This window comes from Scyliorhinus torazame, chromosome 17 (genome assembly GCF_047496885.1).
Source record: "Scyliorhinus torazame isolate Kashiwa2021f chromosome 17, sScyTor2.1, whole genome shotgun sequence".
NCBI lineage: Eukaryota > Metazoa > Chordata > Chondrichthyes > Carcharhiniformes > Scyliorhinidae > Scyliorhinus > Scyliorhinus torazame.
Window position 1 is genome coordinate 121,945,998 of NC_092723.1, and position 14,175 is coordinate 121,960,172.

Genomic DNA, 14,175 nt, shown 5'->3' on the forward strand with positions numbered 1-14,175 from the left:
ATTGCATTCATATCGCTCTTTTCATGTCCTCAGGATATTGCAAAGCACTCTACAGGCAGTGAAGTACTTAAAAAAAAATATATATATATATTAAAGTTTTTTAACAACACAATTTTTTCCCCTTACAAACAATAACCCCCCCCCCGTAACAAAATAACACAAAATCGCACTGAGCAAGATATATACATGGCAAAATTGTATATTTACATAGCTTTATACACTGGCTCTCGCCCGCACGTGCCAGTTTCCCCCACCCTCCATGTTATCTCCTGCTCCTCCATCCCCTCAAACAATCTCTCGTCTCCTCCCCCCCCCCCCCCCCCCCCCCCCCCCCCCCCGGGTTGCTGCTGCTGCTGACCGACCGTCCTCTAGCGCTCCGCGAGGTAGTCTAGGAACGGTTGCCACCGCCTGTAGAACCCCTGCGCAGACCCTCTCAAGGCAAACTTAATCCTCTCCAGCTTTATGAACCCAGCCATGTCGTTTATCCAGGCCTCCAGGCTAGGGGGCTTCGCCCCCTTCCACAATAGCAATATCCTTCGCCGGGCTACTAGGGACGCAAAGGCCAGAATTCCGGCCTCTTTCGCCTCCTGCACTCCCTCATCCACTACTCCGAATATCGCTAGCCCCCAGCTTGGCTTGACCCGGACTTTCACCACCTGAGATATTGCTCCCGCCACTCCTCTCCAGAACCCCTCCAGTGCCGGGCATGGCCAAAACATATGGACATGGTTCGCCGGACTCCCTGAACACCTTCCACATCTGTCCTCTACCCCAAAGAACCTATTCAACCCCGCCCCCGTCAAGTGCGCTCTGTGAACCACCTTAAATTGTATCAGGCTGAGTCTGGCACATGAGGAGGAGGAATTAACCCTACCCAGGGCATCAGCCCACAAACCTTCCTCGATCTCCTCCCCCAACTCCTCCTCCCATTTACCCTTTAATTCGTCTGCTAGCGCTTCCCCCTCTTCTTTCATCTCTTGGTGAATTGCCGAAACCTTGCCCTCCCCGACCCATACACCGGCGATCACCCTGTCTTGAATTTCTTGTGCCGGGAGTAACGGGAATTCCCTGACCTGTCGCCTCACAAAAGCCCTCACCTGCATATATCTAAATGCATTTCCCGGGGGTAACTCAAACTTCTCCTCCAGTGCCCCTAGGCTCGCAAATGTCCCGTCTATGAACAGGTCCCCCATTCTTCTAATCCCCGCCCGATGCCAGCCCTGGAACCCCCCGTCCATCTTCCCCGGGACAAACCGGTGGTTACCCCTGACCGGGGACCACACCGATGCTCCCATTGCACCCCTATGCCATCTCCACTGACCCCAGATCCTTAGCGTTGACGCCAGCACCGGGCTCGTGGTATACTTTGTCGGCGAGAGCGGCAGCGGTGCTGTCACCAACGCCCCCAGGCTCGTTCCTTTACAGGACGCCATCTCCATCCTCTTCCATGCCGCCCCCTCTCCCTCCATAACCCACTTGCGGATCATCGCCACATTTGCTGCCCAGTAGTAGCTCCCTAGGTTTGGCAGAGCCAACCCTCCTCGGTCCCTATTGCGTTCCAGGAACCCTCTCCTTACCCTCGGGGTCTTATTTGCCCACACAAACCCCATAATACTCCTACCTACTCTCTTGAAAAAGCCGTTGGTGATCACGATGGGAAGGCACTGAAACACAAACAAAAACCTTGGAAGGACCACCATTTTGACCGACTGCACTCTACCCGCCAACGAGAGCGGCAACATGTCCCATCTTTTGAAGTCCACCTCCATTTGGTCCACCAACCTCGTCAGATTCAATTTGTGTCGGGCCCCCCAACTCCTGGCTATCTGGATCCCCAGATACCGAAAACTCCCCACCGCCCTCCTCAGCGGTAGGTCCCCTATCCCTCTTTCTTGGTCCCCTGCCTGTAATATAAAAAGCTCACTCTTCCCTACATTGAGCATATAGCCCGAGAACTCCCCAAACTCCCTCAGAGTCTGCATGACCTCCACCATCCCCTCCATTGGGTACGCCACGTACAGCAGCAGGTCATCCGCGTATAGCGACACCCAATGCTCTTATCCTCCGCGGACCACCCCCCTCCATTTATTAGACTCCCTCAGTGATATGGCCAAGGGTTCGATCGCCAATGCAAACAACAGGGGGGACAGAGGGCACCCCTGCCTCATTCCTCGGTACAGCCGAAAGTACTCCGACCTCCGCCGGTTCGTCACCACACTCGCCACCGGGGCGCTGTAAAGGAGCTTAACCCAGCTAATAAACCCTCCCCCGAACCCAAACCTACGCAACACCTCCCAGAGGTACTCCCACTCTACTCGGTCAAAGGCCTTTTCCGCATCCATAGCTGCCACTATCTCCGCCTCTCCCTCCTCTGATGTCATCATTATCATGTTTATGAGCTGCCCCACATTAGTATTTAATTGCCTGCCCTTTACGAATCCCGTCTGATCCTCATGAATCACCCCCGGGACACAGTCCTCAACCCTCGTGGCCAGCACTTTTGCCAATAACTTAGCGTCCACATTGAGGAGCGAAATCGGCCTGTACGATCCACATTGCAGTGGGTCCTTGTCTCGCTTTAGAATCAAGGAAATTGTCGCCTCCGACATTGTCGGGGGGCAGGGTCCCCTCCTCTCTTGCCTCGTTAAAGGTCCTCACTAGTAGCGGGGCCAACGGGTCCACATACTTTCTATAGAACTCCACCGGGAACCCGTCCGGCCCCGGGGCCTTCCCCGCCTGCATACTCCCCAAACCCTTACTCAGCTCCTCCAACCCGATTGGTGCCCCCAAACCAGCCGTCTCTTGCTCCTCCACCCTCGGGAACCTCAGTTGGTCTAGGAATCATCTCATCCCCTCTTCCCCCCCTGGGGGCTGGGATCTGTACAGCTCTTCATAGAAGGCCTTGAATACCTTGTTTATTTTCGTTGCACTCCGAACCGTGGCTCCCCTTCCATCTTTGATTCCCCCTATTTCCTTCGCTGCCGTCCTCTTACGGAGCTGGTGTGCCAGCATCCGACTGGCCTTTTTCCCGTACTCGTAGGTCGCCCCCTGCGCCTTCCTCCACTGTGCCTCCGCCTTCCCCGTGGTCAACAGGTCAAACTCCGTCTGGAGCCATCGCCTTTCCCCAAGTAATCTTTCCTCCGGGGCCTCTGCGTATCTCCTGTCCACTCTCAAAATCTCCCCCACTAACCTCTCCCTTTCCATGCCCCCTGTCTTCTCCCTATGAGCCCTGATGGAGATTAGCTCTCCCCTGATCACTGCCTTCAACGCCTCCCATACCACCCCCACTCGCACCGAGTCGTTGGCCTCCAAGTACCTTTCGATACACCCCCTCACGTTCCCACACACCACCTCATCTGCCAGCAGTCCCACGTCCAGCCGCCACAGCGGCCGTTGGTCCCTCTCCTCTCCCAGCCCCATTTCCACCCAGTGCGGGGCATGGTCCGAAATGACTATGGCCGAATACTCCGTCCCCTCCACCCTCTGGATGAGCGCCATGCCCAGAACAAAGAAATCTATCCGGGAGTAGGCCTTGTGCACGTGGGAAAAGAAAGAAAATTCCCTGGCCTGCGGTCTTGCAAACCTCCATGGGTCCACTCCCCCCATCTGATCCATAAACCCCCTGAGCACCTTGGCCGCCGCCGGCCTCTTTCCCCTCCTTGATCTGGAGCGGTCCAGTGCTGGGTCCAGCACTGTATTGAAGTCCCCTCCCATTATCAGTCGTCCTACCTCCAGGTCCGGAATGCGCCCCAACACGCGCTTCATGAATCCAGCATCATCCCAGTTCGGGGCGTATACATTTACCAACACCACCCACGTCCCTTGCAATCTACCACTCACCATCACATATCTCCCTCCATTATCCACTACGATAGTCTTGGCCTCAAATGACACATGCTTTCCCACCAGAATTGCCACCCCTCTATTTTTCGTGTCCAGTCCCGAGTGAAATACCTGTCCTATCCATCCCCTTCTTAACCTAACCTGGTCCGCCACCTTCAGGTGTGTCTCTTGGAGCATAGCCACGTCTGCTTTCAGTCCCTTCAAGTGCGCGAACACTCGAGCCCTCTTCACCGGCCCATTCAGGCTCCTCACGTTCCACGTTATCAGCCGGAATAGAGGGGCTCTTTCCTGGATCTCCTGGATCTTCACCTCGTGGGCTTTCTGGGTTGCCCCAAGTCCTTCAATTATTGCCAACATAGGCGCCACCATCTCCTTACGCAGCTCCTCGAAGCAGCGCTTGATGAATTCCTGCATCTCCTCTGTCCCCGGCCGCCGCCATTTTCCTTATTTTCCCTCTCTTGCCACTTTTTTGGCCGTTTCGCTGCGGGTCCGGTCCATACAGTTAGTAGGGGACCTCTCTCCTCTCTTCCCCACGGGTTGGCTGTCAAAAAAATTTTGTTGAGGTTCCTCTAGCGAGCCCGAAAGTCCGTGTTCGCGGGAGCTGCCGCATCGTGCGGCTTAGCTCCGCATAGCCGCAACCGGAAGTGCAGTGAAGTACTTTTGAAGTGGAGTTACTGGTGTAGTCTAAGAAACACTGCAGCCAATTTTCACACAGCAAGATCCCAGAAAACAGTAATGACCAGATAGTCTGTTTAATGATGTTAGTTGAAGGATGATTATTGTTCAGGACGCTGAGGAAACCTCCTCTGATCTTCTTTAAAATAGTACCGTGGAATCTTTTAGGTCCAGCTGGGAGGACAGGGGCCTAGGTTTAATGTCTCACCCGAAAGACAGCTCCTCTGACAGTCCTGCGCTCCCTCAGTAGTCCAGTGGAGTGCCAGCCTAGATTTCAAGCTCCAAACTCGTAAGTGAAAATTGAATCCGCAAGCTCAGAGACAAGAGACTACCAAATGACCCATGACTGATAAAGCTCCTATTCTGCTAGCTATCTCACAGTTGTTTTAGGTCATGTTAGCATATGACATGCACCCCTTAATGTTGTGCTATTCTGCAGGTGTGAAGAATCGGGTGCTTCACTATTATTGAAGGAACAGTAATTAAGCTTTTTTTGTTCTGAATCATGGCTCTGATTTGATCACTGTCAGAATGTTTTAAGGAGCAGCTCCCCCAGTGAGACCCTAACCCTAACCTTCTGTGATACTGGATAAGGAAGATGTTCGGTCAGTCTGTGCTGAGAAAGCCGATCCCAGCTGGTGCAGCGTGGCCCAGTGGTAGTGAAGTCGGAAAATTGTAAACTCTAGTTGCATCCTGCAGACCCCAGCGCACAACCAAGGCTGAGACTCCCAGAGCAGTATTGAGACAGAGCTGCGCTGTCAGAGGGTGCCGCCTTTCAGATGAGATGTTAAACCAAGGCCCCTATGGGGTCTTCACAGGTCAAGATCCCCTGGCATTTGTTCAAAGAACAGGGAGTTATCCCTGTTCTCCTGGCCAATAATTATCCCTCAATCAACATGGCTGAAATACCAATTGGCCATTTAAGATATTGTTGTGTGGGTGGGAGGGGGGAGGGTGTTCCGTATTTAAATTAGCTGCCACATTTCCTCCATTACAATAGTGATTATACTTACAACAGTACATCATTTACTATAAAATGCTTTGGGGTGTCCTGAGGGTGGGAAAAACACAATATAAACAAGTCTTTCCTCAGGGTACTACAACTGGCTATATGGTCCAATTATAGGGGGAGTGGTGGTGAAATCATCCCAGGTTCCTATTCCCAATTGCTCTCCACTGATCCTTGTTGCACATTGCTGTACATTCCTGTTGGGTGAAGATGGGATTGCCGCCACAGTCGGATAGTTACCATCACTCACTGTACACTGTAGCTCATGCTTGACTGGGCAATCGAGCAAGGGACTACATCTTTCTGATACCTGGGAGCTGCAGTTCAACACGGATCAACCTAATCAGGGGATTGGGGAGAAAAATAGCGAATAGCACCAGTGGAGTTCTGCGGTTTCATTATGGATAACCACTAGATGGTGCTCCAGCACCAGAAACATGAGTAATTTCTTGTCTCCGTTCACTTTTGTGCTACATCTATGATGTGATAAATAGACACTTGGACAATCATGATCAGGTTGGGCAGAGTCAGCATGGATTTACAAATGGGAAATCATTTATTTTGTTTAAATATTTTTATTAGGGTATTTGCAAGTTTTTATAATAATAACAATAACAGCGACATAAACATGGTACAATAAACATTTCCACCCCCATCACAATCTTCACACACCCCAACCATAAAACAACATGTCGATTTCGGCGGCGTGAGAGCAGCTGGTTAGTCAATTTCAGCGGGAGCATTGCGGAAGGAGGTTGCTGGGAGGTAAGTCAACCTTTAAAAGCACTTCTCTTTGCAGGAGCAGGCCAGTCGATTTCGGCGGCGTGAGAGCAGCTGGTTAGTCAATTTCAGCGGTAGCATTGCGGAAGGAGGTTGCTGGGAGGTAAGTCAACCTTTAAAAGCAATTCTCTCTGCAGGGGCAGGCCAGTCGATTTCGGCGGGAGAACAGCTGGTGAGTGGTGAGTCAGTTTCAGCGGGAGCATTGCGGAAGGAGGTTGCTGGGAGGTCAGTCAACCTTTAAAAGCACTTCTCTTTGCAGGAGCAGGCCAGTCGATTTCGGCGGCGTGAGAGCAGCTGGTTAGTCAATTTCAGCGGGAGCATTGCGGAAGGAGGTTGCTGGGAGGTAAGTCAACCTTTAAAAGCACTTCTCTCTGCAGGGGCAGGCCAGTCGATTTCGGCGGCGTGAGAGCAGCTGGTTAGTCAATTTCAGCGGGAGCATTGCGGAAGGAGGTTGCTGGGAGGTAAGTCAACCTTTAAAAGCACTTCTCTTTGCAGGGGCAGGCCAGTCGATTTCGGCGGCGTGAGAGCAGCTGGTTAGTCAATTTCAGCGGGAGCATTGCGGAAGGAGGTTGCTGGGAGGTAAGTCAACCTTTAAAAGCACTTCTCTTTGCAGGAGCAGGCCAGTCGATTTCGGCGGCGTGAGAGCAGCTGGTTAGTCAATTTCAGCGGGAGCATTGCGGAAGGAGGTTGCTGGGAGGTAAGTCAACCTTTAAAAGCAACTCTCTCTGCAGGGGCAGGCCAGTCGATTTCGGCGGGAGAACAGCTGGTGAGTGGTGAGTCAGTTTCAGCGGGAGCATTGCGGAAGGAGGTTGCTGGGAGGTAAGTCAACCTTTAAAAGCACTTCTCTTTGCAGGAGCAGGCCAGTCGATTTCGGCGGCGTGAGAGCAGCTGGTTAGTCAATTTCAGCGGGAGCATTGCGGAAGGAGGTTGCTGGGAGGTAAGTCAACCTTTAAAAGCACTTCTCTCTGCAGGGGCAGGCCAGTCGATTTCGGCGGCGTGAGAGCAGCTGGTTAGTCAATTTCAGCGGGAGCATTGCGGAAGGAGGTTGCTGGGAGGTAAGTCAACCTTTAAAAGCACTTCTCTTTGCAGGGGCAGGCCAGTCGATTTCGGCGGCGTGAGAGCAGCTGGTTAGTCAATTTCAGCGGGAGCATTGCGGAAGGAGGTTGCTGGGAGGTAAGTCAACCTTTAAAAGCAATTCTCTCTGCAGGGGCAGGCCAGTCGATTTCGGCGGGAGAACAGCTGGTGAGTGGTGAGTCAGTTTCAGCGGGAGCATTGCGGAAGGAGGTTGCTGGGAGGTAAGTCAACCTTTAAAAGCACTTCTCTTTGCAGGAGCAGGCCAGTCGATTTCGGCGGCGTGAGAGCAGCTGGTTAGTCAATTTCAGCGGGAGCATTGCGGAAGGAGGTTGCTGGGAGGTAAGTCAACCTTTAAAAGCACTTCTCTTTGCAGGGGCAGGCCAGTCGATTTCGGCGGCGTGAGAGCAGCTGGTTAGTCAATTTCAGCGGGAGCATTGCGGAAGGAGGTTGCTGGGAGGTAAGTCAACCTTTAAAAGCACTTCTCTTTGCAGGAGCAGGCCAGTCGATTTCGGCGGCGTGAGAGCAGCTGGTTAGTCAATTTCAGCGGGAGCATTGCGGAAGGAGGTTGCTGGGAGGTAAGTCAACCTTTAAAAGCAACTCTCTCTGCAGGGGCAGGCCAGTCGATTTCGGCGGGAGAACAGCTGGTGAGTGGTGAGTCAGTTTCAGCGGGAGCATTGCGGAAGGAGGTTGCTGGGAGGTAAGTCAACCTTTAAAAGCACTTCTCTTTGCAGGAGCAGGCCAGTCGATTTCGGCGGCGTGAGAGCAGCTGGTTAGTCAATTTCAGCGGGAGCATTGCGGAAGGAGGTTGCTGGGAGGTAAGTCAACCTTTAAAAGCACTTCTCTCTGCAGGGGCAGGCCAGTCGATTTCGGCGGCGTGAGAGCAGCTGGTTAGTCAATTTCAGCGGGAGCATTGCGGAAGGAGGTTGCTGGGAGGTAAGTCAACCTTTAAAAGCACTTCTCTTTGCAGGGGCAGGCCAGTCGATTTCGGCGGCGTGAGAGCAGCTGGTTAGTCAATTTCAGCGGGAGCATTGCGGAAGGAGGTTGCTGGGAGGTAAGTCAACCTTTAAAAGCAATTCTCTCTGCAGGGGCAGGCCAGTCGATTTCGGCGGGAGAACAGCTGGTGAGTGGTGAGTCAGTTTCAGCGGGAGCATTGCGGAAGGAGGTTGCTGGGAGGTAAGTCAACCTTTAAAAGCACTTCTCTTTGCAGGAGCAGGCCAGTCGATTTCGGCGGCGTGAGAGCAGCTGGTTAGTCAATTTCAGCGGGAGCATTGCGGAAGGAGGTTGCTGGGAGGTAAGTCAACCTTTAAAAGCACTTCTCTCTGCAGGGGCAGGCCAGTCGATTTCGGCGGCGTGAGAGCAGCTGGTTAGTCAATTTCAGCGGGAGCATTGCGGAAGGAGGTTGCTGGGAGGTAAGTCAACCTTTAAAAGCACTTCTCTTTGCAGGGGCAGGCCAGTCGATTTCGGCGGGAGTGGAGCTGGCTGGTTAGTCAATTTCAGCAGGAGCTGAGAATTTTTCTTTTTTTAAAAAAATTAGTTTTTTAGGCGGGATCAGGAAGTCGACCCGCGGACGTCTGGGAAGACCCTCACCAATAAATTCTGGTGGAGAGGAAACCCGAGACACTACACGTGTAGTGTCTCCCACCCGCCCTCCTCCTCTAACCTAATAATAAAACCCATTGGTCTGAGGTAAGTACCATATTTTTATTATATTATTATTTTTTATAAAAATTTAATTTAGTTGTTAGCCAGATCTTGGTAGAAAGTTAGAGGAATGGCAGGGAAGGGAGTGCAATGTTCCTCCTGCAGGATGTTTGAGGTGAGGGATGCAGTTAGTGTCCCTGCTGATTTTACCTGCAGGAAGTGCTGCCATCTCCAGCTCCTCCAAGACCGAGTTAGGGAACTGGAGCTGGAGTTGGAAGAACTTCGGATCATTCGGGAGGCAGAAGGGGTCATAGATAGCAGCTTCAGGGAATTAGTTACACCAAAGATTGGAGATAGGTGGGTAACTGTAAGAGGGACTGGGAAAAAGCAGTCAGTGCAGGGATCCCCTGCGGTCGTTCCCCTGAGAAACAAGTATACCGCTTTGGATACTTGTGGGGGGGACGACTTACCAGGGGAAAGCCATGGGGTACGGGCCTCTGGCACAGAGTCTGTCCCTGTTGCTCAGAAGGGAAGGGGGGAGAGGAGCAGAGCATTAGTAATTGGGGACTCTATAGTCAGGGGCACAGATAGGAGATTTTGTGGGAGCGTGAGAGACTCACGTTTGGTATGTTGCCTCCCAGGTGCAAGGGTACGTGATGTCTCGGATCGTGTTTTCCGGGTCCTTAGGGGGGAGGGGGAGCAGCCCCAAGTCGTGGTCCACATTGGCACCAACGACATAGGTAGGAAAGGGGACAAGGATGTCAGGCAGGCTTTCAGGGAGCTAGGATGGAAGCTCAGAACTAGAACAAACAGAGTTGTTATCTCTGGGTTGTTGCCCGTGCCACGTGATAGTGAGATGAGGAATAGGGAGAGAGAGCATTTAAACACGTGGCTACAGGGATGGTGCAGGCGGGAGGGTTTCAGATTTTTGGATAACTGGGGCTCTTTCTGGGGAAGGTGGGACCTCTACAGACAGGATGGTCTACATCTGAACCTGAGGGGCACAAATATCCTGGGGGGGAGATTTGTTAGTGCTCTTTGGGGGGGTTTAAACTAATGCAGCAGGGGCATGGGAACCTGGATTGTAGTTTTAGGGTAAGGGAGAATGAGAGTATAGAGGTCAGGAGCACAGATTTGACGTCGCAGGAGGGGGCCAGCGTTCAGGTAGGTGGTTTGAAGTGTGTCTACTTCAATGCCAGGAGTATACGAAACAAGGTAGGGGAACTGGCAGCGTGGGTTGGTACCTGGGACTTCGATGTTGTGGCCATTTCGGAGACATGGATAGAACAGGGACAGGAATGGATGTTGCAGGTTCCGGGGTTTAGGTGTTTTAGTAAGCTCAGAGAAGGAGGCAAAAGAGGGGGAGGTGTGGCGCTGCTAGTCAAGAGCAGTATTACGGTGGCGGAGAGGATGCTAGATGGGGACTCTTCTTCCGAGGTAGTATTGGCTGAAGTTAGAAACAGGAAAGGAGAGGTCACCCTGTTGGGAGTTTTTTATAGGCCTCCTAATAGTTCTAGGGATGTAGAGGAAAGGATGGCGAAGATGATTCTGGATATGAGCGAAAGTAACAGGGTAGTTATTATGGGAGACTTTAACTTTCCAAATATTGACTGGAAAATATATAGTTCGAGTACAATAGATGGGTCGTTTTTTGTACAGTGTGTGCAGGAGGGTTTCCTGAAACAATATGTTGACAGGCCAACAAGAGGCGAGGCCACGTTGGATTTGGTTTTGGGTAATGAACCAGGCCAGGTGTTGGATTTAGAGATAGGAGAGCACTTTGGGGACAGTGACCACAATTCGGTGACGTTTACGTTAATGATGGAAAGGGATAAGTATACACCGCAGGGCAAGAGTTATAGCTGGGGGAAGGGCAATTATGATGCCATTAGACGTGACTTGGGGGGGATAAGGTGGAGAAGTAGGCTGCAAGTTTTGGGCACACTGGATAAGTGGGGCTTGTTCAAGGATCAGCTACTGCGTGTTCTTGATAAGTATGTACCGGTCAGACAGGGAGGAAGGCGTCGAGCGAGGGAACCGTGGTTTACCAAGGAAGTGGAATCTCTTGTTAAGAGGAAGAAGAAGGCCTATGTGAAGATGAAGTGTGAAGTTTCGGTTGGGGCGATGGATAGTTACAAGGTAGCGAGGAAGGATCTAAAGAGAGAGCTAAGACGAGCAAGGAGGGGACATGAGAAGTATTTGGCAGGAAGGATCAAGGAAAACCCAAAAGCTTTCTATAGGTATGTCAGGAATAAGCGAATGACTAGGGAAAGAGTAGGACCAGTCAAGGACAGGGATGGGAAATTGTGTGTGGAGTCTGAAGAGATAGGCGAGATACTAAATGAATATTTTTCGTCAGTATTCACTCAGGAAAAATATAATGTTGTGGAGGAGAATGCTGAGCCCCAGGCTAATAGAATAGATGGCATTGAGGTACGTAGGGAAGAGGTGTTGGCAATTCTGGACAGGCTGAAAATAGATAAGTCCCCGGGACCTGATGGGATTTATCCTAGGATTCTATGGGAGGCCAGGGAAGAGATTGCTGGACCTTTGGCTTTGATTTTTATGTCATCATTGGCTACAGGAATAGTGCCAGAGGACTGGAGGACAGCAAATGTGGTCCCTTTGTTCAAAAAGGGGAGCAGAGACAACCCCGGCAACTATAGACCGGTGAGCCTCACGTCTGTAGTGGGTAAAGTCTTGGAGGCGATTATAAGGGACAAGATTTATAATCATCTAGATAGGAATAATATGATCAGGGATAGTCAGCATGGCTTTGTGAAGGGTAGGTCATGCCTCACAAACCTTATTGAGTTCTTTGAGAAGGTGACTGAACAGGTAGACGAGGGTAGAGCAGTTGATGTGGTGTATATGGATTTCAGCAAAGCGTTTGATAAGGTTCCCCACGGTAGGCTATTGCAAAAAATACGGAGGCTGGGGATTGAGGGTGATTTAGAGATGTGGATCAGAAATTGGCTAGCTGAAAGAAGACAGAGGGTGGTGGTTGATGGGAAATGTTCAGAATGGAGTTCAGTCACAAGTGGAGTACCACAAGGATCTGTTCTGGGGCCGTTGCTGTTTGTCATTTTTATCAATGACCTAGAGGAAGGCGCAGAAGGGTGGGTGAGTAAATTTGCAGACGATACTAAAGTCGGTGGTGTTGTCGATAGTGTGGAAGGATGTAGCAGGTTACAGAGGGATATAGATAAGCTGCAGAGCTGGGCTGAGAGGTGGCAAATGGAGTTTAATGTAGAGAAGTGTGAGGTGATTCACTTTGGAAGGAATAACAGGAATGCGGAATATTTGGCTAATGGTAAAGTTCTTGAAAGTGTGGATGAGCAGAGGGATCTAGGTGTCCATGTACATAGATCCCTGAAAGTTGCCACCCAGGTTGATAGGGTTGTGAAGAAGGCCTATGGAGTGTTGGCCTTTATTGGTAGAGGGATTGAGTTCCGGAGTCGGGAGGTCATGTTGCAGCTGTACAGAACTCTGGTCCGGCCGCATTTGGAGTATTGCGTACAGTTCTGGTCACCGCATTATAGGAAGGACGTGGAGGCTTTGGAGCGGGTGCAGAGGAGATTTACCAGGATGTTGCCTGGTATGGAGGGAAAATCTTATGAGGAAAGGCTGACGGACTTGAGGTTGTTTTCGTTGGAGAGAAGAAGGTTAAGAGGAGACTTAATAGAGGCATACAAAATGATCAGGGGGTTGGATAGGGTGGACAGTGAGAGCCTTCTCCCGCGGATGGATATGGCTGGCACGAGGGGACATAACTTTAAACTGAGGGGTAATAGATATAGGACAGAGGTCAGAGGTAGGTTCTTTACGCAAAGAGTAGTGAGGCCGTGGAATGCCCTACCTGCTACAGTAGTGAACTCGCCAACATTGAGGGCATTTAAAAGTTTATTGGATAAACATATGGATGATAATGGCATAGTGTAGGTTAGATGGCTTTTGTTTCGGTGCAACATCGTGGGCCGAAGGGCCTGTACTGCGCTGTATTGTTCTATGTTCTATGTTCTATGTAACAGTTCGGCCCTATTCCCCCCCACTTTGGAATTATGCTTCTGCTGACATTTTAAGTTTTTCCGAGAAAGTCGACGAACGGCTGCCACCTCCGGGTGAACCCGACCATTGACCCTCTTAAGGCGAACTCTATATTCTCGAGGCTGAGAAACCCAGCCAAGTCACTCACTCAGATCCCTACACTCGGGGGTTTCAAGTCCCTCCACATTAATAAAATCCGTCTCCGGGCTACCAGGGAGGAAAAGGCCAAGACGTCAGCCTCTTTCGCCCCCTGCACTCCCGGCTCTTCCGACACTCCAAAGATCGGCACCTCCGGACTTGGCACCACCTGTGTTTTGAGTACCGTGGACATTGCCTTAGCAAAATCCTGCCCAAACCCTCTAAGCTTCGGGCATGCCCAAAACATGTGGACATGATTTGCTGGGCTTCCCGTGCACCTCGCATACCTGTCCTACCCCAAAGAACTTGCTCATCCGGGCCACCGTCATGTGTGCCTGGTGGACTACCTTGAATTGTATCAGCTAAGCCTTGCACCTGATGAGGATTTGTTAACCCTGCTTAGGGCACCCACCCACAGACCCGCCTTTATCTCTCCTCCTGGCTCGTCCTCCCACTTGCCCTTAAGCTCCTCCACTGGAGTTTCCTCCGCATCCAAAAGTTCCTGGTAAATATCTGATACCTTCCCCTCTCCCACCCAGGTACTGGAGACTACTCTATCCTGTATCCCCCATGGCAGCAGCAGCGGGAAGACCGGAACCTGCCTTCTCAAGAAGTCTCGCACCTGCAAATACCTAAACCCATTCCCTGCTGGCAATTCAAATTTACCCTCCAAGGCTTTCAAGCTGGGAAAGCTCCCGTCTATAAATAGATCCCCCATCCTCCTAATTCCTGCCCTTTGCCATCTCCGGAACCCACCATCCAGCCTACCCGGTACAAACCGATGATTATTGTATATCGGGGTCCAAACCGATGCTCCCTCCCCTGTCTCATATCTCCTCCATTGCCCCCAGATTCTCAGAGCCGCTACCACCATTGGACTTGTGGAGTATCGGGCCGACGAGAATGGAAGAGGTGCCGATATCAGTGCTCCCAAACTTGTGTCTTTACATGATGCCACCGCCACCCGC

General features: G+C 51.4%; 1 protein-coding gene across 6 annotated transcripts in view; it reads left to right on the forward strand.

The window, feature by feature from the left end:
* dhrs7b (dehydrogenase/reductase (SDR family) member 7B) overlaps positions 1-14,175 on the forward strand; it is a 49,722-nt gene that overhangs the window by 20,664 nt on the left and 14,883 nt on the right. The gene's annotated exons all lie outside the window — the stretch shown is intronic.